Source organism: Leptonychotes weddellii, chromosome 9 (assembly GCF_054177405.1).
Source record: "Leptonychotes weddellii isolate Sample4059 chromosome 9, ASM5417740v2, whole genome shotgun sequence".
Taxonomy (NCBI): Eukaryota; Metazoa; Chordata; class Mammalia; order Carnivora; family Phocidae; genus Leptonychotes; species Leptonychotes weddellii.
The window spans coordinates 51,448,217-51,474,823 of record NC_138377.1 but is presented as its reverse complement, the minus strand read 5'-3'; the positions used below and the strand labels follow the sequence as shown (position 1 = coordinate 51,474,823).

The 26,607-nt window shown below is 37.6% G+C and overlaps 1 protein-coding gene and 1 pseudogene across 1 annotated transcript in view; one reads left to right on the top strand and one right to left on the bottom strand.

The window, feature by feature from the left end:
- LOC145723448 (uncharacterized) overlaps positions 1-26,607 on the top strand; it is a 1,060,322-nt gene that overhangs the window by 407,824 nt on the left and 625,891 nt on the right. The gene's annotated exons all lie outside the window — the stretch shown is intronic.
- LOC102726784 (large ribosomal subunit protein eL43 pseudogene) lies at positions 10,991-11,355 on the bottom strand (annotated as a pseudogene).

Below are 26,607 nucleotides of genomic sequence, written 5' to 3'. Positions count from 1 at the left end.
AGGAAGAGCTCAGTAGAAGGTCGCAGTGAGAGAGGACTCTGAATGGAAGCAGCTGTTAGGGACTGTAGGTGTGTATAGGAACATGGCTGGTCCGGGGGTGCGGGGGTCCTGAGTCTTTCACTATAGTCCCTTCAGAGACTGCAGTGCATTGGCTGTTCACCAAGTCTGGGTGGGGAAAGATTTCCCCTATGAGGCCTGTCAGGTAAAGCCTTTGTATTTGCCTGTGGTTGGTCCTGAAAGATCACACACAGATTTTTGGTCAGGAGCTAGACTCTTCTAAGTGTTACAGTAGAAATAAGCCTGGGTAGAGGGGAGCGGGGTGGGAGGATGGGTTAGCCTGGTGATGGGTATTGAGGAGGGCACGTTCTGCATGGAGCACTGGGTGTTATGCACAAACAATGAATCATGGAACACTACATCTAAAACTAATGATGTAATGTATGGGGATTAACATAACAATAAAAAAATTAAAAAAAAAAAAGAAATAAGCCTGGGATGCTAAGGGATGTAGATGAGAAGAAATTTATTGAGTCTGAGTGTGGGGCAGGGGAGATATCAGAGAAGCTTTCCTGGAGGCTGTGAAGCTTGAACTGATCTAAATGATAAATAAGTATTGGACCAGTCTTCTATGAAAAGCATATTCTGAGCTGAGACAGACATATGAGCAAAAACACGGAGGCATGACATAAAGTGTACTTAAAGATGACAAATTTTTGTGGTAATAAATTACCACAACCTACTGGCTTAAAATAGCACAAATGTATTCTCTTATAGTTCTGACTATCAAAGCCTAAAATAAAGGTGTCAGCAGGGCTATATGTCCTCTGGAGACATCAGAAAGCAGAAGCTGCTTTCTCCAGCTTCTAGAGCAATCCTACATTCCTTGGCTTGTGGCCCCTCCCTCAGTCTTTAGCAGCTTAGCATGCTCTCTGCTCTCTGGTTCAGTTCTAAGATTTTCCCTTTCTGACTGTAATCTTCTTGCCTCTTTCTCTCCCCTTGTGATCACATTGGGCCCATCTGGATAAACCAGAATAATCTCCCCATTTCAAAATGCTTAAACTTACATCTTGCAAAATCCTTTTCTTCCAAGGAAATTAATGTTTTGATGGTCTTTTATTTAACTCACTGGTTAAGGAGGGTTCTCTGTCTTAAATGGTACGATGCAAACACATGACACCTGACACTGGAACAATGAGATGGACATCAGTTTACTGGTCATATATATTCATAGCTGAGGACACTGAATATCATGCAGGGGGTGGTGTATATAATACAGGGAGCTGCACTTGGGAATACAGTGACCAAGTGGGGGCTGTGGGAGGCAGGATTTGGGGTTGGGTTCCCATGAGCGCATGATTCCCATCAGAGAAGAGAATTGCCTTGTTTGAATAATTTTGTGGACTGCAGGGCACTGAAACCCCCTACGCAGAGATAAGCAGGCACTGTGCCTGGTGCCCCTGATCAGGAGGGTTGTTTAGCTAGGGAACTTTACCTGCGGGAGCCGAGTGGGTAGGAGACTTGGAGTTGGGCCATTTGACGCCCTCCCAATATTATTAGGTCTCAAGGCAGTACCTAATACTGAATCTTAATCTCAGGCCTTACACCATAGATGACATATTCATTGGTTCTGGGGATTAGGATGTGGGCATTTGGGGGAGTCATTATTCAACATAGCACAACAATTCATTGAGTTTTGCTGGATAATAAATGTAGAGTTTGGAGGTGAGAGAGAAGTGGAAGGAGATGAATTTAGAATAGTTGCTAGAACTTAGGCTATATCTACTGAAGTTACAAAGCTGAAGTCCTTATGATTCTATCCTGATAATGATGATGATGATAATAGCAACTAAAAGATCAGCTTACATTTATGGGTCACCTGGGTGGCTCAGTCATTTGAGCCTCCGACTCTTGAGTTTGGCTTGGGTCATGATCTCAGGGTTGTGGGATTGAGCCCCAGGTTGGGCGCTGCACTCAGATGGAGTCTGCTTGAGATTCTCTCTCTCTCTCTCTCTCCCTTTGCCCCTCCCCCACTTCATGCTCTCTCTCTAAATAAAAAAATCTTAAAAAAATAAAATATCAGCTTACATTTAGAGGACACATATCACATGTGCACTGTGCTAAGGGCTTGACCTATATTTGCTACTTTAATTATCGTTAGGACACTGTGAGGTATATCTCCATTTTACAGATGGAGGTTTAGAGATTATGTAATTTACTCAAGATCATACACTCCTAAAGTGATGAGCTGTAGCTCTGACCCAGATAGTCAGCCTCAATGTGCTATAGTATCATGCCATAGAGTTAGCTCTTTATCACACTAGTGATGGGGGAAGGGTACATGATTCAAGGGTCCTGGAGCAGGGCACGACATGAATAGGCATTAAAGTCTGTAAGCTTGATAGGTATCATCTATGTATGGAGAGGAATGGTTTAGGGGTCAGTTAGTGAAAGGCGCTAAACTGTTGAGGATAGTCCTGGCCATCATTCTTTCCTGAAATGATCAGTCTTGTTCTCTGATTCCCACCCGAAACAAAAGATTTAGTCTGAATTTGGAACATTTGTTGGTCAATTTTTCTTGCTTTACCAGTGGATGATGTTACTGTGCATTAGTGGTCAGTATGCATGCACGATGTCTTCTCTTCTGTTACTTGTCCCTGTGAATGCAGCACTTTTCTGTGACTTGTATGTGAAACACAGAATGGAGGGTGTAGGTACAGAAAGCCTCTCTTAGCTTGTTCTCTAATGCCACACTGGACAACAGTGTTTACTCAGCTGTTACTGAAATGGTATTTTGTTTCCCATTCCAATATTGTTCCCTGTGAACACAGCTTTAGGATTGGATTCCTTGTGGAGTGGGGTGAATGATAACATTCAAGCCCCCCAGTCCCCACACCACACCCCTCAGGTAACTCTTAAAGGCAGAATATGTTTTGTATAAGAATAATGGTTTGGAACCCGTGTGGTATGCAAATAGGAGAATGTTCAAATTGCTTCTCTCCTAGGCCTTTGGTATTTTTGGGTACTATAATTGTGCATTCACCACCTGAGAGACTACAAAGGGAAACAGTGATGTTGGGTGAATGAACATTTTAGTACAGAAATAGAAACAACAGGCAACTCATCTCAAAATCCAGAGATCACCTTTGTTAGGAAGTTAGTTGTTATAATAGGAGTCTGAGATACGTTTTCTAATTGTCAGCATATTCCATATGACATCAATAGCATTATTCTGAAAGTCAAGGTCATATCACATTAGTTTTAACCTACTCTATGCAGAAAGTATTCAGGAAAAGTAAATACTATCTTAATGGATACTTGTTCTTTTTTCTAGGATAGATTATCTTTGCAATAGTAGCCTGGCATTAATTTGACTTTCTACTTTGAACTGCTATTGTTAAATCTCTTAAAACATCTTTTGTTATATGTAGTAAAACATTTAATAAACATTAAAAAAAAAGACAAAATGGGAAACAAAATATGAAATAAAATCAGTATAAGACCTAGGCCTTATACCAAGGTCAGGGACAAAGTTCTGTTCAGTAGAATTCAAGTTATTTTTATAGTACTGTCCTATAATTTGTGAAATGTCTATGTGTTCCTAAGAAACTTCATATGCAGCACCAAACAAATGCTTTAGAATTGGAGGATAATGTTCATGAAAAAAAATTGAATTAACAGCAAATAAGTTTTAATATTTTTTAAAGCAAGTAACTTGAAAAGGAAGGTTATGACCTTATGTAAAATTATGTATGTGAGAAACATCTTAATATGTGAACATATTTAGCTACTACTTAGCTGGTATTTTTAAAATAAAAACACTCAATTTTGATTTCATGTGCTTTTTTTAACAAAGGGGATTAAGAAAAATATGGTAGAAGTTAAAGCAATGAAAAATATGCATTTGTCTATTTGCTGCAGTTTGTTTCTGGGTACTTTAATGAAAGTTAACAAAAATATAAAAATAAATAAATAAACACAAGGAAGTAACAAGGTCTTGCAACACAGCAACTAACCAATGACCATTAAGAGACCACATTTGGCTTCTCTGCAACTGTCCTGACCTGAATGAATTTCAGAATTGCACTTTTATAATGGTGCCACTTTTATGAAGGCAAAAGTTGCATAACCTGACATCCAAAAGTAAGTGAATGTAACAATTTTTTATATGTGAACACACCCTCAGTTTCATCATATTCATGAAAAGAAGAGAAAGAACACTGGGCTAAAAAGGTGGCAGCTCTTGTTTATAAGTGTTTGGACTACAGAAAAAATATAGGAGACAGGATGTAAGGTCACTGACATGATTCCCAACTCCTGGTGTTCATAACCTGTGTGAGTCCCTCCCCTTGAATATGGATGGGACCTGTGACTTGCTTCTAATTAACAGCATACACAAATGTGATAGGATATGTGTGATTATGTTACATAAGATGTAGCACTGGTCTTGCTGGAGTCACTCACTCCTTTGTTAATTATGAGGAAGACAGTCACCATGTTTTGGGTTGCCTATGTTGAAAGACCCATGTAGGAAGGAACTGAGGGTGGCTTTAGAAGCTGAAGGTGGTCTCTGGTCAATAGCCAGCAAGACTAAAGCCCTTAATCCCACAACTGCAAGAAACTGAATTCTGCAAAAAGTGGATCATTCACTAGTTGAATGATAAACATATATATCAAATATAAATTGAAATAAGTGTTTTCATATAAGCCTCCACTTGTAGATTAATGAAGTAATGGAAGGATATTGAAAGACAGTGGTATAAAACAGCAATGTCAACTGGAAAGAAAAAAAAGATAATAAAAATGTCTTTAAATGGAATAAAAAGATGATAAAAATTCTGTGATCAATTTATAGATTGAGCTGATTATAAAATGTTATTTTGCAATTATTAAGCAAGAGGATATTAAAAGTAAAACCAGGATTGTATATTATAAATACTCGGACCCAAACTACCTCTTCATTTGCAGTCGGGGATGAGAATTCTGCCATCCTCTGACGACCTTGCTTTTTAAAGAACCGGTTTAATGCAGCTCAGAAGTGTGTGGATATTGCTGCATTGGAAATTGGTGTTTGGAAATAACTTTTTGCTATTCTGCAGGCAAGGGCTGAAGCTTCAGGAATTGTGTTGATACCAACAATGCTATTCAGTAGTAGCTCTTTGAATATTACCCTGTCGAGGATAGTTTGTCTGATGTTCTGAGGCCTGGGTCTGTGGAGTAGCTGGGGCTTTGTAGCTCCTTATTCTGTGTCTCTAGCAGCTGCTTTTGAAGAGTAGGGAAAGGTGCAAGGTGCCTGTTTACTTTTCTCATTAGTACCAACTCTTGCCCTTCTTGTAATTGAATTAGCTTTTCAGTACCTGCATGGCATGCCTCATGCTTGGTCCTTCCTCAGCTTTATAGCGACTTGTCCTCACCAGTCTGCTTTCTCTTCCAGGTCATTTGCCTTTTACTTTCATATGTCTTGTGGCAGTGCTGTGGGTGATATGTTCCTACCTCATCCTGGAAGCCAATGCCAGGGACACATTTTTTGGATCACCAAAATACAAGGAAAGTCTTATAAGTTTTTTATTCTATGCAATGTATTTTTTTAGCTTCATGGGTGATGACCCAGTGGTTGGAATTTGAAAATCAGTGAACTTGAAATAATATATATTCTGATAACTTTCCTAAATAAAAAAACTTACAACTGGTTTTCCTGAAAGCATTCTTGCTCTATAATAGTTTCCTTTTAAAACCTTTAATAATTACATTTAATAATGCCTACTACTGAGATATGGTATGAACTTTGTACCATGCTCCTATTGTTTTCTGGAATGTTCTTTTCCCATTCTTTCACCTCTTCCAATCTGTGCATGTGTGTGCATGCCTGCTCTCTCTCTCTCTCTCTCTCTCTCTCTCACACACACACACACACACACTCCCTCTTTCTCTCCTTCTTTGTCTCCTGAGAGTGCCACCTATTCTTTAAGGCCCATTTCATTTTCCAGTTTCTCTGTGAAGCCTTTTCGGATTTCCTTAGGTAACTGTTACTCTATTTTTCTTACGTTTTTTAAATATATATTTATAGCATCTTTATTTGTGTTAGAAGCTAAGAACAATCCAAAAGTCTTTCTAAATTTAAAGGAATAATCCAAGTAGAAATCCTCCATCAATGGAACGCTATTCTGCAATAAAAAGTCACACTATTGATGCACACATCAACCCAGGGGAACCTCAAGGACATGATGTTGAGTGAGGGTCTGCACTCTCAGAGATTCCAGAGGCTGTCTATTTTTCTTTCAATCTTCATAGATTGGTTTGTTCCTCTCTTATGGTACTTCTCTTAGTCTTTACTTATACTGATGGTTTGTTGTCTTTATTAGATCATAAGCTATTGTGAGGCAGGAATTGGACTAATGATCCTTATATTAGTTAGGATCTGGACCAATGCCTTGCACAAAATAGGTAATCAGTAAATGGTACTTGGATTACAATGAATGAACTCTTTTTAGCCATGGTGGAGGCCTTGCCAAAAATGACCTGATGTTCTCTCAAAAAGGATATCCAGTACACTTGGCCATTTATTCAACTTATAGGAAAACCTTTTGTGTTGCTATCCTTCATGCCTGTTGAGAAGTAAAATTTCTCCTTTCTTTTGTGGTGGTTGGAGGTGCTAGTTTGTTAGAAGAATAAAGCTTTAGAAACCATGTATTAGTCTTTCCCATTTTTTTTTCAGTTCTTTTTTATTTTTTATTGGTCAGTGATAACTGAAGTTTTAGGAACTTGTGATCTAGAGCGTTTCTATATTCCAAGATCAACCAACAAAAGGGTTGAAGGATTCTGGTGAAACTAGATATGGTGAAAAAACAATGAACTAAAATATAGGACAAGTAGTGTCAACACTAGCATTTTCACAATTAGTCGTGTGACATTTGTCACAGTCCTGCATAATTAAGATAAATACAATTAAGATTACCTTTCAAGGTAGTTGTGAGACCCAAGTAGGTAATCCAGTTACATGATATTTTTGTTGTTTTTAGTGTAGTCAGTCTATAAGGAAGGGATTGTGTTAGTTATTGATAGTGCTTCTTTGTATCTTTAATGTCAACTGTACTTCCTTTAGTGCCTTCTATAACCCAGAGAGTCTACGTCTTTCCTAGGATCAGAATTACAAATTGTTAGGGCACCTGGGTGACTCAGCCAGGTAAGCATCTGCCTTCGGCTCAGGTCATGATCCCAGGGTCCGGGGATCGAACCCCTAGTCGGGCTCCCTGCTCAACGGGGAGCCTGCTTCTCCCTCTCCTTCTGCCCCTCCCCACAACTTGTGCTCTCTCTCTCTCAAATAAAGAAATAAAATCTTAAAAAAAAAAAGAATTCCAAACTGTTATCCTTCTGGTGACATTGATTTGATTACATATCGTAAAGTGTCCAGCAGGATTTTTATTGTCAGTTTAAAATGAAATAATAGTGTCAGCATTGGAATGCCAGTGGTAGATATTTGTATAACTGATTCCAGCTGAGAAGATATATGGACCCTATTTCATTTTTTGGTATGCTCTGGTAGGGTGAGAGGTGAACTTTAAGTCTGAAGAATCCTTATGAGAGTATTCTATATGAAGGATTATTTCTGTAATGCAAAATTGCCTTTTACTCTGCATGAATCACATCAAATCAAATGAAAGTGATTGTATTAATTCCTTAAGTGATTGCACATCCACTCTGTGAAGACATGTTGCCAAAATACTGCTCCCGAGTGGAGTAGGGTTAGAGCTGGAAGGGTGAAATGGGCCACTTACTCCTCTCTCCTCTGTCATTGTCATTAAAAAAAAAAAAAAAAGGTATTACATAGACCACACACACTTTAGAGTTGATGAAATTTGTGTCTTGTCCCTTGTCTTCCCTTAATACCTGAATATAGTTTCCTATAAGCATTAATTATTACCACACACACACACAATTTTTTTTCTTTTCTCTCTTCCCTCCTTCCCTCCCTCCCTCCCTCCTTCCCTCCTAGGCCCCAGTGGTCTGTGCTGCTCTCTGACTTTGTACACACTGCAAATGTGGCACCACCCCCTGGTCTTTCCTCCAGAAAGTGAGCACCACGGGTTCCTGAATGCTTTACTTCTGGTCTAGTAAAATCACACTCTTTAGGGCAGTTGATCTCAGCTAGATGTTAGGAAAAAGGCAGTAAAATAAATTCATACTAAGATGCCATTGCTAATAGCTAACAATAGCTCAGGCATCTCAAGTTCTCTTTGTAAGACCAAAAACTGGACTGGCCAATATTGGGCTCACAGGAAAGATTTGATAGGGATCTTTCCTGAGCCCTCTGAAGTCATCCACCAGAAACTAACTTAATCCTACTCCAGATGTAGGCTTTCTTCCTGAATTAAGATTTGAATGGATCACTGAACACTAAAGAGACTACTGTGAATCTAAAGCAAATCTTGTTTGTAGAAGATTATTAAACTGGAAGATTAGTGGAAGTCCAATCTAATCTACCACTAAAGGCCTCAATGAGAACCCTTGCTGGAATTAAAAACAGTAATTTGACATGGGGTCCTGGTCTATGTCCATTTAAAACAGGTAATAAAAGATCAAAAGGAACAGAAATGGGATGAAGGATAGAGAATTGATGGTTTTGAATGTGTCAAGTCCTTCATTATTATTTTTCAAACATATATTAAACACTAGGGTAGGACACTAGGGTTTCAAAAGTGAAAGGCACGGTCCCTGAACTAAGGAAGCTCCCACTCTAGGGAGTAGGTTTGCAACTAGATATTTACCTTGTAAACATGTGATACATGCTATGGTAAAAGTAAGGACAAGGTATTCTTTCGTTTTTTTTTTTTTTATTTTTTTTATTTTTATTATGTTATGTTAGTCACCATACAATACATCACCAGTTTTTGATGCAGGGATCCACGATTCATTGTTTTCTTACAACACCCAGTGCTCCATGCAGTACGTGCCCTCCTTAATACCCATCAATGGGCTAACCCATCCCCCACCCCCTCCCCTCTAAAACCCTCAGTTTGTTTCTCAGAGTCCATGATCTCTCATGGTTCATCTCTCCTTCCGATTTCTCCCCGTTCATTTTTCCCTTCCTTCTCCTAATGTCCTCCATGCTATACCTTATGTTCCCCAAATAAGTGAAACCATGTGATAATTGACTTTCTCTGCTTGACTTATTTCACGTAGCATAATCTCTTTCAGTCCCATCCATATTGATGTAAAAGTTGGGTATTCATCCTTTCTGATGGCTGAGTAATACTCCATTGTGAATATGGGCCACATCTTCTTTATCCATTCATCTGTTGAAGGGCATCTCGGCTCTTTCCACAGTTTGGCTATTGTGGACATTGCTGCTATGAACATTAGGGTGTATATGGCCCTTCTTTTCACTACATCTGTGTCTCTGGGGTAAATACCGAGTAGTGCAATTGCTGGGTCATAGGGTAGCTCTATTTTTAAATTTTTGAGGAATCTCCACACTGTTTTCCAAAGTGGCTGTACCAACTTGCATTCCCGCCAACAGTGTAAGAGGGTTCCCCTTTCTCCACAACCTCTCCAACATTTGTTGTTTCTTGCCTAGGACAAGGTATTCTGAGAGTTCAAGTAGTACCTAGTTTAGACTGGGAGTAGCAAGATACAGGAAAATATTCGGGAAAGCTTTTATTTGGTACACTAACATTAACTGAGTTTTAGAGGCAGAATAAATGTTAACTAGAGGAATAAAAAAAGATCTCTTCTACGGTCTTGTTCTTTATCTTAATTGGAAATTCATTAACCCTGAATTAGTCCATTTATTTGTTTTTTAAAGTATTTTCTAAGTTCACAAACATATTGCAGGGTAAATTAGAGGTTGAAAAGCAACTGGAGCAAAAAATAAAAAGCATTCATATTCCTTTTGAATGCCCAACTGTGTGTACATTTTGGTAATTATAGGCTCAATTACTCATGTGTACATTTCTACCAGTACCACAAATGATGGGTAAAGAAGAGCACAATAAGCTCAGACAGAAACTATTTAAGGTGGCTCAGCATTCATTAACTACAAAAACTCTAAATTAAAACAAGTGAGATAAATTACGAACATTAATTCAAGACATAGGTATAGATGTGTAATACAATATCTTCTAGGCTTCTCATACCTTATTGGGTCCATAGTAATGTGCAAAGAACTTAAACTCCAGGATGAAATTTGTGTCTATCTAGAGAATCACTTTTCCTGAAAGATTTAGGAAAATATAGTTAATAGTAAAACAGATATGAAACAGTCGATGATGAGTTGAGATAATATTTGTATGATGTGTATATATCTATATACACACCCATACACAATCATATATTTCCTTTACTTCTTTGGTTTATTTAGGAAGAATAATGTGAAAAAAATCCAAAAGACTAAAAGACACATGGGAATGGCAAAACTGTCAGGTATTAGACAGCCTTTATCTTTATTGAATCTCCTTTCCTTCATTGTTTATAAATATGTTCAAAGTGCTGTTAGATTCACGGTACAAATACTGAGTCATAACTCGTCTCTCACTCCTTGTAATTGCGGTATTTTAAAGGTCTTTTAACAAAGAACATTTGACTTACTCCCCTCAACTCTCTTTTGGCTGACATTTGCTTTTGCTCTCTCTTTTTTGTCATTTTCAGTCATCACAGAGGCTGATGGAAAAGGTATGAAAAAAATAAAGCAAGACTGTTCACCTGGTGACACTCAAAAAACTAACTCTTGTCCTAAATTTTTCATTTTCGGGTGGACATGCATAACTTTGACATGACCCTCAATACATCTGGGGATTTTTAAGGAACAAAATAACAAAGCAGGGGTAGCCACTCCACAGTCGTTGACCCAGAAAAAACATGTTCTATTAGGCAGATTGACAAAAGCTTTACATAGGCATGGGGCTCAAAGTAGAGTATTGTCCTGTAGTCTTGCTTCTCCCCACATTTGTGTTTCTAAGTGTATTCTGTTTGACTTGGATAACCAGTGTCAAGTACCTTTTGTTGTTGTTGTTGTTACATAAATTAACCCATTTATTATAGGCTAGCAATGTTTCAAATGGTGAAGCTTCTACTGGTCTTTCAACTCCTTCAGTCCTCTGATGGCAGATTTTACTGTGACAGCAGAAGTGGTGTTGTAGGTCCAGGCGTCACCAGCGATGGTTTTCATGCAGGAGCCACAATGCCAGATCCCCACAGCTCGTCTTTTCATCTTGATTTTGCCACAGAAGGAGCAAGTGTACTTGGCGTGCTGTCTTATTTCAATCTTCTTCACCATTTTCCTGAGGGGGCACCATAACGGGTCCTGTATTTACCCACAATTCCGACCTTCTTGGTGCCTTTAGCCATGTTGCTGCAAACTAAGTCTGAGCCCAGAGAGTCAAGTATCTTTTCTATAAAGTATGCAGAATCAGTGATGTCAGAGTTGAGCAGTTCTTCTTGGTTGGCATCATTTTCCAATGATATCTCTCCTTTTCTATCTTGTTCTGTGTCTTAAAAAAAAGAATAAAAATAATAGCATATAAATATCTACTTAATTACAAAGAAATTTCTCTGCCTTCCTTCTCCTTCACATCAAATATTTATAATACAAATTCAAGTGCAAAAGTATAAGCCTAGGGACACCTGGGTGGCTCAGTTGGTTGAGCATCTGCCTTTAGCTCAGGTCATAATCCCAGAGTCCTAGGATCGAGTCTCGCATCGGGCCCCCTGCCCAGCGGGGAGCCTGCTTCTCCCTCTGCCTACCACTCCCCCTGCTTGCATTCTCTTTCTCTGACTGACAAATAAATAAATAAAATCTTTTTTTTTTAAAGGAAGGAGAAACCTAGCTGTGTATTCTTCCAAAGCAGTGCCCTTACAATGATTGTTTAAAATTACACTGGCAATGGATGAATCACTAAAGTCTACACCTGAAACTAATATTGCACTGTATTTTAACTAACTGGAATTTAAATAAAAACTTGAAAGAAAATTACAATGGCAATGAACATTAAGTGAAATTAAAATAATTCCATTTAATGTAACATCATAAATTATTAAATTTATTCTTAAGTATTGAACTAAGAAATGCAAGAATTGTACATTGAAAACCATAAGACGTTGTTGAAAGAAATGAATGAAAACCTAAATAAATGTAAAGATATCCCATGATCTTGGATTAGAAGACAACATTTTAAGATTGTAATTCTCCCCAAATTAATCTACAAATTTAACACAATCCCTTTCAAAATCTTAGCTGACATTTTTTGCAGAAATTGACAAGCTGGACTTAAGATTCATATAGAAATGCAAGAGACTCAGAATAGCCAGATAATCTTGGAAAAGAAAACAATGTTGGAAGATTCAACTTCCTAATTTGAAAACTTACTACACTGTTAGAAGAAGACATGAGTAAATTTTCATCACTTTGAGTTAGGCCATGGTTTCTTAGATATGACGCCAAAAGCACAAGCAATGAAAGGGAAATTGAAACATTGGACTTTTATATATGCAAATATATTTCCTCAAATTATGCCATCAATAAAGTGAAAATATAGCACAAAGAATGGGAAAAATGTGGAAATCATATCTGTTAAGGTCTAGTGTTTAGAATATATAAAGAACTCCTACAACTCAACAATAAAAAGATAACCCATTTTAAAAATGGGCAAAGGATTTGTATAGATACTACTTCAAAGAAAATATTTGGTTCACAAACATATGAAAAGATGCTCAATATTGTTAGTCATTAGGGAAGAGCAAATTAAAACTATTACAATGAAATACCATTTCAAACCACTAGGATTACTAAGATAAAAAAATAAGTGTTGACAAAGATGTGGAGAAATTGGAATCTTCATACATTGCTACTGGGATTATGAAATGGCTAATGCCACTTCGGAAAACATTTGTTTGGAAGTTCCTAAAAATGTTAAACCTAGATTTATCATGTAATGCAGCAATTCCACTCCTAGATACATACCCGAGAGAAATGAAAATGTACATCCATTTAAAATCTTAAGAGTGTTCATAGCAGTGTTATTCATATAACCAAAAAGTGAAAACAACCTAAAAGTCCAACTGATGAATGGTTGAATAAAATTTGTTATATCTATACAGTGGAATATTATTAGGTAATATAAAGGAATCACATACTGTCATATGCTGCAGCATGGATGAACCTTGGGAACCTTATGCCAAGTGAAAGAAGAAAGTCACAAGAGGTGTACTACTCCATTGATTTGAAATGACCAGAGTAGGTAATCCATAGAAACAAAAGATAGATTAGTGGTTACCAGGGGTTGGGGGAGGTAAGAATCTGCTAATGGGTGGAAGGGTTATTTTGAGGGTGATGAAAATAGTCTAAAATTAGGTTGCAAAATTCTATGAATCTACGAAAAACCATTGATTTGTATACATTGAAAGTGTGAATTTTATGGCATGTGAATTATATCTCAATAAAGCTGTTATAAAGCATTGTATAACAAAAGGCTATAAAACAAAATGAGGTTAGGATAAAAATACATATTTTTTATAAGAGTTTACAAGTGTATTTATATTCCTTTTTTCATTTTGATACTGATCCTCTTAGGGGGCCTGTGAGTTTGAATGGCACATATTATGAGAAAAGAAACATGCACATAATGGTTTACTTGTCATATTGCAAAATTTGCTTGGTTCTATAGGGTAAAGCTCTGTTTTGCAAATCACTAGCCTCCACTTAAAACACATAATTTCCTATCTCATGAATCTTTTATTATGTCTAATCAGACTTAAAGAATACATTTTAATTTCAAAACACTATAATGGAGCTTAGTGATCACTTAATTCTTTTATTCATAAGGACACTGAAGGCCAGAAGAATTATTTTTTTTTATTTTTTTATTTTTTTTTAATTTTTTTTTATTCTTATGTTAATCCCCATACATTACATCATTAGTTTTGGATGAAGTGTTCCATGATTCATTGTTTGTGCACAACACCCAGTGCTCCATGCAGAATGTGCCCTCCTCAATACCCACCACCAGGCCAACCCATCCTCCCACCCCCCTCCCCTCTAGAACCCTCAGTTTGTTTTTCAGAGTCCATGAAGGCCAGAAGAATTAAACTCCAAAGTTAAGCACATGATCATTGAATGGATCTGGGTTTAGGTGCTGGGTATTGTCTCAAGTCTAGGGAAAAGATCTAAATTTGAAACTCCAAGGTGTCACTTACTAGCTCCCCCATTTGTAACACTGACCTAAACACTTACGAAAGCGTATTTGTTCAAATAAAGTACAGATATTAGTTGACGTTATTGTTAGAGAACTTCTAAATCTTTTATTTTTTATTTATTTATTTTTAAAGATTTTGTTTATTTATTTGACAGACAGAGATAGCGAGAGCAGGAACACCAGCAGCGGGAGTGGGAGATGGAGAAGCAGGCTTCCCGCGGAGCAGGGAGCCCGATGTGGGACTCGATCCCAGGACCCTGGGATCATGACCTGAGCCGAAGGCAGACGCTTAATGACTGAGCCACCCAGGCGCCCAAGAACTTCTAAATCTTTTAAAAGGGGAATTGTAACATTAAATTGCCAAAATGACCTATACTTATGTTAATACACCAAATATATCATTTTCTCCTAATTTGTTTAAATCCCAGCACTATCACTTTTTAGCTGAATGATCTTTTTTTATTTTAGGAAATAATTTGTCATTATCACTTCATTTTACAGTTTTCTTTGGTTTACAGTAATGAGGTCATATTATAGATGAGCCAAGACATAATGAGGTTATCAACATATATTTACTCCTTAGAGGACAGCTTATTTTGAATTTAAATATCCTTGAACATCATAGATCCAATATTCACAAATTAAATTCTTAGATTCTTACTGTGGAAAGGATAACACATTGGCCTAAAGCCTCACTGACACAATAACACTTATTCCATCAGTGTGTGCATTTCAAGCTTTATTAGTTTAAGAAGAAAAAGCATTAACATTCATATGACAATGCCTCAGCTATGAAAGGAAGAGGCAGGTCGGTTTTCTCTGAAAATAAAGTCAGCACAAACTTCATTTGAAGTCTTGACATGGGCTTCACTAATAGAGCTACTTTATGATAAAGATGCATCTATGACCAAAAAGAGATATGCTATCCATAATTTATACACTTAAAATGAAATGTACTTTGGAAGCATGTGGAAGAAGACAAAATACATAGTGACTGGAAGTATATTAGGTACTAGAATGTTGCTGTGATGAGGCAGGAGGTATGAAGGTGAATTACTTCATTCTGAAGGGTTCTCCTTGGAGGGTTAGAAGTGATAGTAGAGCCATGACATTTTTAAGTGGTGTGCCTATATGTGTATTCTCAGATGTCCAATAGGAAAGAAATGTGTATGCATATGCATATCTTTGAGCATTAGACATGTTAAGTATTAAAAATGTTAATTTCAAACATTAAAAAATGAAAGCACAATAAAACATTCCAGTTAAATTATATCTAGAATATATTTAGAAATTATATTTAGAAATCCTCCCATATTTATGCATATCTTAGTATTCAGAGTATTTCAGAAGCCCTTATACTTTTCATAAATGAATAATAGCGGGTGCTTAGTGAGTGCACCAGAGAGGTTAGACATCAAATACTTTGTGTAGGATAGTACAATCAACTGTTTTGACTAACTTAAAAGTCTTTTTTTTAAACATAGTCTTAATTTATTAATAAGTGCATACTGCTGTTTTCCAAAGAATAGATAAAAATAATGATATATTGGGAATGACAATTATACCAAAACATAATTCTTTAATCAAAAACCCATTAGGCTTTCCTTACTTATTAAAATATTCAAACTGATTTTACACTAGATGTGAAGTCTGTATGCCAAAATATACACATTCAAAAAATAAAACTTCTTAATTATTTAAAAAAAAAGGATAGTAGGAAGGGAAAAATGAGTAACTTAAAAGTCTTACAGCTGCCACTGATTTTTGGAATTGACCACATTGGCCAATTTTCTTTATCGTAGTGTTGCTATAAATAAATATTAATAAGTTCTAGTATGCAGATTTGCTTCATTAATCCATTGTCTCTGTTTTTCTATAGTTTCAGTTCTTTATTTGTTGCTGTCATTTTATTTTGCTTTCTTGTCTTAGCCCTCTTTGTGCTGTCATTCTAGTATTGTTTACAAGGGCATTCCCTTGTGAAATATTTCACTAACAAGGTTCCCTAAGGCATATTTATTCTAGTTTCCTCTTTTTTAAAACATCATCTTGCTTGTGTTCAGTCAAATCAATATAGTTAGCCAGTTCTTTCAATACTCTTCATTGTCATGGAAGTAATGTTTCATTCTAGAGTTTTTAACTTACACCTCTCATTTGCTTTCCTCTCAAATGCACAGAGATGATACAATTCCTTCAAAGTTTGCATGTTGAATGAGTGTATATTGAGAGTGGTTTACTTGGAAACACTAAGTATGAAAAGCTTTATGTCTGCTTGCTTATCAACTAGTAGATTGATAGCTGTTTTTCTGTAGAAATTGTCAGTTTATTTCAGAACGCTATGCACATTAATAGTGAAATGCACAAAAATCAGAATTGCTTCACTAGAGACAGTAATGAGGAAGAGAAAACTTAATGTGCTTCAGATAGAATGAAGCATTTATTTTAAAACCCTATGAATTTTACACTGGAGTATGAACTTTTTCTTGGTCTCTTCATAATGGATTTGCATTCATTTAGAATGATGAAATAAAATTATTTCCCATTTATTTTTGTCTCTTACCATTGTTGATGAACTATAAAATAATGAGATTTTTACTGATGCTTTTTAAAATTGGGTTCTTATTGGAATAAAGTACAATCACTATTCATGCTTGTATAGAGATAGGTTACACTTCTTCAGTTCTTACGAATTTGTTGATAGGTTAAAATCAATGTGAAATTATTTATCCTTTCTTTCCTCATTTCATAGAAAAGAGACACGTGATATAGGTGATGTTAGCAAACTAGACCCTGGTGTTTGTGATAGTATTTGCATAGGATTCTTAAGTTAATTTTGTAGATTTGATTCTAGCTTTTCCCCTTTTTCCATCTTTATTATAAGCTATTGGCCAGACCTTATTCTTTAATGAAAGAGAGAGAGTGTCTATACGATACAGTGAATATGTCAGTTTAGAAAAAAATATAATGTCAAGTGAGATAGTGTCCATATAATACAAAATAATAAATATATAGTTCTAATAAACATCTAAAAATGCCAAACCAGTTAATGAAAAAAGAACCTTCACAAAAAACTCTGAACAATCTATATATTCAAGTTTCATCTGTCTAAAGTGGAAGATAGACCAAAAATCTGTTCAAGATTTGAAGACTGGTACAAATGACAATGAGGGCTTGGCTATTAAAAATTTAAAAGAGTGGCATTTAGTGGATTTTGGTCCATGTGCATGCTTTCATTTTGGTAGCTCTTCATTTTACTAGCCTCCATTAAGAACAGTTCTTTAAGCTTAAGTTATTGCAGACTTTATAAGGTCATTTCTCTTGAGAATAATTTCTCTCTCCCATTTACTTTCATATAAATTTCATAAAAAATATACTTTCTTTACAGAGATTGCCACCTCCGCCCAAGTTTGGAGACTATTTTCTTTAATATTCTTCCCACCAGTTCAGCACACTGGCATACCCTGTTCTCTGCCAAACCTGGACAGAACGAAGTACCATGTGTGTTGGGTCCAAAGTTCTCAACTGCCTTTTTAACCAGCTATACAAATGTCCTTTCATTTGGGGATCCTGAGTGATTTATGAAGCCCACCCTTGAGTCTGCTACACTTTGTCCTTAACACTCATTTCTGCAGGTTGGTAGTGGGATCACTGGTTAAGATCTCATCAATGCTAAGCAGCTTCTAGGCAGAAGGGGAAGAGGAATGAGTCTGAGCTTTGTAAGATATCCAGTAGAACTGGGATCATCTGGCTTACAAGCACAATATACTGCTGCATTCTATCACTACTAAATCCAGAGATTTTCTCAGCTACTACATACACAAACCAGGCAGGATCCAGTTCATACCTGACATTTCTGTGACTCTATGCTACTCCTTCCCCATCATCCCTGATGAAGTTCATCCGAAGTTAGCATTGCCAGGCACCTCACAAAGTACCAATAGGTCCATGATCATTACAAGACATTGGATGGAGCCCCCCTATAAACCCGGGACTTGCTTTTTTCTAGAGAGTAAACTAGCACAGTCTCTCTCTACTCTAGAGCTGGTGACCTGAATCCATTTTTTCCTTGTGTCCTTTAGTCAAGTGTTTCTTCTGTGCTGAAAGGGCCTGAGACTCCTTTCTGAAGATTCCCTACTTGTGATGCAGTAGAATAGCCAACAAGTTTGGAATAGGGCCTAGCATCTGGCAGAAGGACAAGGTGGGGCTTACCAAGTCATGCTGTTCCCTCCCATCCCCTGGATTGGGTATTCTTGACTCTCACATTGATCATTACATTATCTCGTCCACATTAGTTTTTTTTTTCTTTATTGCAATATACTTGACATGTAACATTAATTTCAGGAATACAACGTAACAATTTGATGTATGTATATATTGCAAAATGAAAACCACAATAAGTTTAGTTAATACCTATTGCCATACAGAGTTACACATTTTTTTCCTTGTGGTGAGAATTTTAAAGATCTACCATCTTAGCAGCTTTCAAAAACACAATGCAATATCATTAGCTATAGTTACCATACTGCACATAACATCCTCAGGACTTACTTTATAACTTAAAATTTGTACTTTTTGGTCACCTTTGTCCATTTCACTCCCCTACCCTTTACACCTGGCAATCACTTTTTTTTTTCTTTTTTAGATTTCACATATAAGTGAGATCATATGGTATGTGTCTTTCTCTGTCTGACTTATTTCACGTAGCATAATGCCCCAGTCCATTCATGTTGTCACAAATGGCAGGATTTCCCTTTTTTTTTTAATAATGGATTAATAGTCATGTGTGTGTGCGTGCGTGCACACACATGCCATTGATGGAGACTTAGATCTTTGCCATATCTTGGCTATTGAACATAAAGCTGTAATGAACATGAGGGTGCAGATGTCTTTTTGAGTTAGTATTTTTGTTTCCATTGGATAAATACCCAGAAGTGGAATTGCTGGATCATATGGTAGTTGTTTTGTAATTATCTGAGGAACTTCCATACTGTTTTCCATAGTGGCTGCACCAGTCTACATTCCCACCAACAATGCTTTCCTGTTACTTATTTTTTATATTGTTACCAACATTTGTTCTTTCTTTTCTTTTTTTTTTTGATAATAGCCATATCTCACTGTGGCTTTGGTTTGCATTTCCCTGATGGTTAGTGATGTTGAGTACCTTTTCAAGTACCTGTTGGCCACCTATATATCTTCTTTGAAAACCTGTCTATTCAGATCCTCTGCCCATTTTTTAGTCAGTTGCTTGTTTTTTGGTTATTGAGTTGTATGAGTTCTTTATGTACTTTGGATATTAGCCCCTTAACAGATATGTGATTTGTGAATATTTTCTCCCATTCAGTAGGTTGTCTTTTCATTTTGTTGATGGTTTCCTTTGCTGTGCAGAAGCTTTTTAGTTTGATGTAGTCCCACTTGTTTATTTTTGCTTTTGTTGCCTTTTCTTTAGTGTCAAATCCAGAAAATCATTGCCAAGACTGGTGTCAAGGAATGAGGCACAGGGAGAGCCCTCCCTCCAAGGTCTCTGGAAAAGATTATAGTTGGCCCTTAGATGTGTGTTTAATTATAAGCCTGCCCCTCCAGCAGCAGCTGTGAAGCTAATAGGCCCCTTTCACAGAAAAATGGGGCATTTCAATCTCTTGCTTCTCTGCTTGGGGAGGTGGCTAGTTAAGAAGGCTTTCTCCATTTGTTATAGTCCTGTGAGATGTATGAATGTAAACCCTGGTGGCCGCCAGAGCCACCCAATCAAGGGGCATCCCCGGGTGGCAGCTGTAGAAACCAGGGCACCAGAAGTGTGTACAAGCTCCTTCCCAGGAGATACCGGTGACCTTGAGTGAGGCAGAGGGAGAGAGCAAAGATGGTACCTGCTGGTCTCTGTCTCTGGAGAATATTTCAGTAGGCCCCTAGATGTGTTTTAAGTTAGATGCCTTGTTCCTCAGGCTTGAGCTTTAAGATAAACAAACAGGACTCTTTCAGGTGTGTTTCAGTCAGCTACCTCTGCACCGGGCTCTGGGAGCTAGCCAGATGAGCTTGTGGCCCTTTAAGAACTGTTTCTCAGTTCCTATAGTTTTGTGGGTCTCACAGATGCAAGCCCCATTGGCTTTCAAAGCCAGGTATTTTGGGTCTCATTTCTCAGGCATAGATCTCAAAGTTTGGGGTTTCAGACATGGGGTTCAAACCCTTCACTTCTCCGAGAGCAGCTTGGAATTTTGAGTTCCTTCCAGATAGTGGGTTGCCACACTGGCAGTGGGGTTTACAGTGAGATCATATCTCTGTTTCTACTACCCATATTGATGTAGGTTTTTTCTCATTTACCTGACATATAGGAATTGCTCAGCTACTTTTGGGGTTTCTTTCAGAGGAAATTGTTCCTTATGTAGCTGTAATTCTGGCGTGTTCATGGAAGGAGGTCAGTTCAAGATCCTCCTACATTGCCATCTTGAAATGGAACGCACATTAGTTTGGGTTACCTGTTAGGTCTAACTAGGAGTGAGACATTACTTGGAACTGTGGCCCAGGGGTGAACCTGGGAGGGAGATTGCCAGTGCTTCTGAGAACCTCTACCCAGAATCCTCCAAGAAGAGAAGCCAGAAAGCGGAAAGGATAATAAACCTGTGGCCAGAAGGCTGACATTCTGGGCTGCCAGATCCATGGGCATTTGTATGAATCCCACCGGAACTGAGGAATTCTATGGGAAAGATTCCGCTTATATCCACAATCATCCCTGCATCCAGACCCTGGCCCCAAATCTCCATAACAGGCTTGCCTTACTTAGGCCTGGGTGTTCCAGCTTACATTCTACTGAAATTCCTTCAAGATGATCGCAATTTAATAGCATTGAAATGATGGGTAATGACTTAAGGGAGGGATTTGGCAGAGCTGGCAAATCTTCTGTCTTAACAGGCTACTTCTTAAATAACCTGTCTTCTCAGAAGTTTTCTCTTAGATTCCACAGATCAAGTGACCCTGATCCTAGAGGTAGTCAGATATCCAGGAAGCCTGGTGGTCTCAGCCTTATTTTAGTCCTTTCTTGTTCTATACTTATTCCTGTTGATTCCAACAAGAGCAGGGCCAGATCAAATCATCAGTTTCATGTTTGAGAAATGGCAACAACAATATATAGGATTTGGTTTATGTCCCTTTTAGTTTGCTTTACTCTTATACCTACACCCAATGAAGAAGATATGCATAAAATATACTTCAAGAGTATAAGGTCCCAGTATTTTCCTTTGCTTTTCTTGAAGTTTACACATCCAGAGTTTGGTGTTATCTGAAGCTTGTGCAGAGTGAGGTATCTGCCAAGCCAGTTGAATTTATACTATTTTAGGCCAGGGTGGAGTATGCACCACTTGTTTCTACCTATTACCATTTAAGAGAATTCAGGTATGTTGTTCCAAGCTGTATTTCTTACTACATTATCAGGCCTACACAGGATTTAGTGCAGCCAGCCTGGCCATGGCTTATCACACATGAACACCTTGGACCAGTCTTTGGAAAGTGGGGTCAGAAGAATTGCTTTGAAATAAATTAGGAATACTTTTATTCAGAAGTTTGGGTCACGATGGGTTCTGTGATCAGCATCATTTAAATTTTGCCAGCTTCGTTATATTTATAAAATATTCAGTGCATTGCTAATGCCATAATACTTACATTTGCTACATTATATGCATATGTTCTTTATGTATCATTATTTCAACCATATACCTGGATGTTTTCTTTAAGTGTTTATTTTATATGAATTTATGCTTTAAAGAATAAAATTAAAGTATACACATACACGTACGCATGTAACTACACATGCACACGAGGCATACCAGGACATAACAAGAATTAAGAAACAGCAATCTTTTTTTTTTAATTAAAAAATTTTTATTATGTTCAATTAGCCAACATATAGTACATTCATTAGTTGCATATAATACCCAGTGCTCATCACAACATGTGCCCTCCTCAATACCCATCACCGGTTACCCCATCCCCCCGACTCCCTTCCCTTCTGTAATCCTCAGTTTGTTTCCCAGAGTCCAGAGTCTCTCATGGTTTGTCTCCCTCTTTGCTTTCTTCCCATTCAGTTTTCCCTCCCTTCCCCTATGGTTATCTGCACTTATATTCCACATATGAGTGAAACCATATGATAATTGTCTTTCTCTGATTGACTTATTTCACATAGCATAATCCCCTCCAGTTCCATCCATGTCAGCGCAAATGGTGGGTATTCATCCTTTCTGATGGCTGAGTAATATTCCGTTGTATATATGGACCACATCTTCTTTATCCATTCATCTGTTGAAGGACATCTAGGCTCCTTCCACAGTTTGGGTATTGTGAACATTTCTGCTATGAACATTGGGGTGCATATGCCCCTTCTTTTTCACTACGTCTGTATCTTTTGGGTAAATACCTAGTAGTGCAATTGCTGGGTTGTAGAGTAAGTCTATTTTTAATGTCTTGAGGAACCTCCATACTGTTTTCCAGAGTACCAGCTTGCATTACACCAACAGTGTAAGAGAGTTCCTCTTTCTCTACATCCTCACCAACATTTGTTGTTTCCTGTCTTATTAATTTTTGCCATTCTAAATGGTGTAAGGTGGTATCTCACTGTGGTTTTGATTTGTATTTCCCTGATGGCTAGTGATGTTGAACATTTTTTCATGTGTCTGTTAGCCATTTGTATGTCTTCTCTGGAGAAGAAGGTATAGCAATCTTAAAGGCATTTACTATAGCTTGAAATGTAATAAATTTATTTTCTTATAGTTTTGGATTAATGGAACTCTACATTTTTGAAAAACTTTTTATGTATTAAGTTACATTTTTTATTTTCTTAACTGATGAAATGGTGGCCATTGGAAGGTAGGAATGACTACAAAGAAATGAGCATAGCTTAGTCAAAGGGCGGTAAAAAATACAGGCTTTCTTATAGCTGAAATGATGAAAAGTATGAGTAAAAAGTATTTTCAAGTGTTCTTTGCTCTTTTTTTTTTTTTTTTTTTTTTTTTTTAAGATTTTTTATTTATTTATTTGAGAGAGAGAGAATGAGAGACAGAGAGCATGAGGAGGAGGAAGGTCAGAGGGAGAAGCAGACTCCCCGCTGAGCAGGGAGCCCGATGCGGGACTCGATCCCGGGACTCCAGGATCAAGACCTGAGCCGAAGGCAGTCGCTTAACCAACTGAGCCACCCAGGCGTCCCTCTTTGCTCTTTTGTTACTTGCCATCTACCTCCTTCTCAGCTATAGTGCTTCTGATTTTTTATAGTATTTTTTCCAGGTAGAAAATTTTGGTTGCTGGGGTAAAAAGATTCCTATTATTGTAGATAGTATTAAAATGGATTTTCATAATCCTTGTCTTTTATTATAGGTATCTTTGTGGAAGCAAATGGAAATAAAAAGATTTGACATTTGTAGAAACCAAATACCTGAAGTGACTAACAAATTCTACTGTTTGCAAACTTGAACTAAAGCTGAAACCAATCTTTTTTCTTTTTCCTTTTGGCTCAACTATTCCCTTCTACTTAAAGTTTCTTGCATTCTTCTTTTATGAACTGGATTAGAAGATTCTTCATCTCTGAATTGGTACTCTTCCTGTGGTTTTGTAGTGAAATCAGATTTTCTCTCAGGTACAGTCATACTTTATGAATCAGTTCAAAGAAGCAGACATTGAAGCCATGAAGACTGAGCATAGAGACAGAATGGATTTACTACTGTAATCAGCAAATCTCACTCAGAAATGTCCGTTTGACATTTAACAACATATACTACTGTCCTGCAAAGTAACTAGGCATAAATAGTATATGGTTTAAGAAGATGACTTAAGTCTTAGTTTTAAACAATTCAATCATTTTAGAATCCTATTTTTTTTAATTTCTAGGTCATTTTTATCTAAAAATAATACTGTGTTAAAAATTGTGTCTGATTCAATGTACTGCTAATCAATTTTCTCCTTCTATCTCTGACTCTATTTTATGTGTCTCTCTGGCCTCGTGTTTTTCCACTCTCATGTCCTGGTCGGGTTTCCTCTCCTTTTGACACCGGGCTCCTCCCTTAGCAGCATTCCTACGTCTCTTCTGTCCTGTGAGGTTGCTGTGTATAGCTGCTCTCAACTCTACACTCAATATATCAAATAGGCATAGAAGGTGTTCTGTGAGTTGGGCCTCAGATGGAGAAGAGCCAGGAGTGGGGTCAGTTGGCTGTGTATGGACAGCCCAAGGATGCCAGCACAACTGGTACAATTTGTGGCAGAGGAAACAAAGACTGGGCAGGGTGGCACCCCTTGAGCTAGATTTAGGGGCAGGCCAGCCGAGCAGCAATTGTTGAGGAAACCATAGAGAAAGGAAGCTGAAATATCACTAAAATGAAACAGAGCTGTTTAATCCAACTTTCCATGTGTAACTTCTTACATAACTGGAAAATGTAATTTGGCCACACTAATGCCAAAGTAGACACTGCCCTTAAATGGAAAGGAAGAGAAAAAGGCATTCTCACAGTGCTGATACATAGGCTAAACGTTTTTTTGCAACCTACTTGGAGTCTGCCAAAGTCAAAAGCTATAGTCCACTCTGACTCTGAGCTTGAATAACACCTGGTCTACTGTAGTTTACTTGGAATGAGTGATTTTCTCAAAATTTAACCTAAACCTAATTTCTCCAAAATGCTTCCAAGCAAGCAGTCTGGTTTATACCTCTGCAAAAGAAAATAAGAACTACAGAAAAATAGGAAATGCTTTGTTGAGTTCTTTGTTTTTGTTTTTCATAACCTGGGTTCTCCTTAACTGGTAGAGAAGACCAGGGGAGCAAATTTGTTTTCATATACTATTTTTTTTAATTTAATTTTATTATGTTATGTTAATCACCATACATTACATCATTAGTTTTTGATGTAGTGTTCCATGATTCATTGTTTGTGTATAACACCCAGTGCTCCATTCAGTACGTGCCCTCTTTAATACCCATCACCAGGCTAACCCATCCTCCCACTCCCCTCCCCTCTAGAACCCTCAGTTTGTTTCTCAGAGTCCATAGTCTCTCATGGTTCATCTCCCCCTCTGATTCCCCCCCTTCGTTTTTTCCTTCCTACTATCTTCTCTCTCTCTTTTTTTTTTAACATATAATGTAGTATTTGTTTCAGAGGTACAGGTCTGTGATTCATCAGTCTTACACAATTCACAGCACTCACAATAGCATATACCCTCCCCAATGTCCCATCACCCAGCCACCCCATCCCTCTCACCTGCCACCACTCCAGCAACCTTCAGTTTGTTTCCTGAGATTAACAATTCCTCATATCAGTGAGATCATATGATACATGTCTTTCTCTGTTTGACTTATTTCGCTTAGCATAATACCCTCTAGTTCCATCCACATCGTTGGAAATGGCAAGATTTTGTGTTTTTTTTTTTGGATGGCTGCATAATATTCCATTGTATATATATACCACCTCTTCTTTATCCATTCATCTGTTGATGGACATCTTGGCTCTTTCTGTAGTTTGGCTATTGTGGACATTGCTGCTATAAATATCGGGGTGCACATACCCCTTCGGATCCCTACATTTGTATCTTTGGGGTAAATACCCAGTAGTGCAATTGCTAGGTCATGTGCTAGCTCTATTTTCAACTTTTTGAGGAACCTCCACACGGTTTTACAGAGTGGAGCACCAGCTTGCTTTCCCACCAACAGTGTAGGAGGGTTCCCATTTCTCCACATCCTTGCCAACATTTGTCGTTTCCTGACTTGTTAATTTTAGCCATTCTGACTGGTGTGAGGTGGTATCTCATTGAGGTTTTGATTTGGATTTCCCTGATGCTGAGCGATGTTGAGCACTTTTTCATGTGTCTGTTAGCCATTTGGATGTCTTCTTTGGAAAAATGTCTGTTCATGTTTTCTGCCCATTTCTTGTTTGGATTAGTTGTTCTTTGGGTGTTGAGTTTGATAGGTCCTTTATAGATTTTAGATATTAGCCCTTTATCTGATATGTCATTTGCAAATATCTTCTCCCATTCTGTTGGTTGTCTTTTGGTTTTGTTGACTGTTTCCTATGCTATGCAAAAGCTTTTTATCTTGATGAAGTCTCAATAGTTCATTTTTGCCCTTGTTTCCCTTGCCTTTGGCGATGTTTCTAGGAAGAAGCTGCTGTGGCTGAGGTCGAAGAGGTTGCTGCCTGTGTTCTTCTCTAGGATTTTGATGGACTCCTGCCTCACATTGAGGTCTTTCATACATTTTGAGTCTATTTTTGTGTGTGGTGTAAGGAAATGGTCCAGTTTCATTCTTCTGCATGTGGCTGTCCAATTTTCCCAACACCATTTGTTGAAGAGACTGTCTTTTTTCCATTGGACATTCTTTCCTGCTTTGTCAAAGATTAGTTGACCATAGAGTTGAGAGTCCATCTGGGCTCTCTATTCTGTTCCATTGATCTATGTGTCTGTTTTTGTGCCAGTA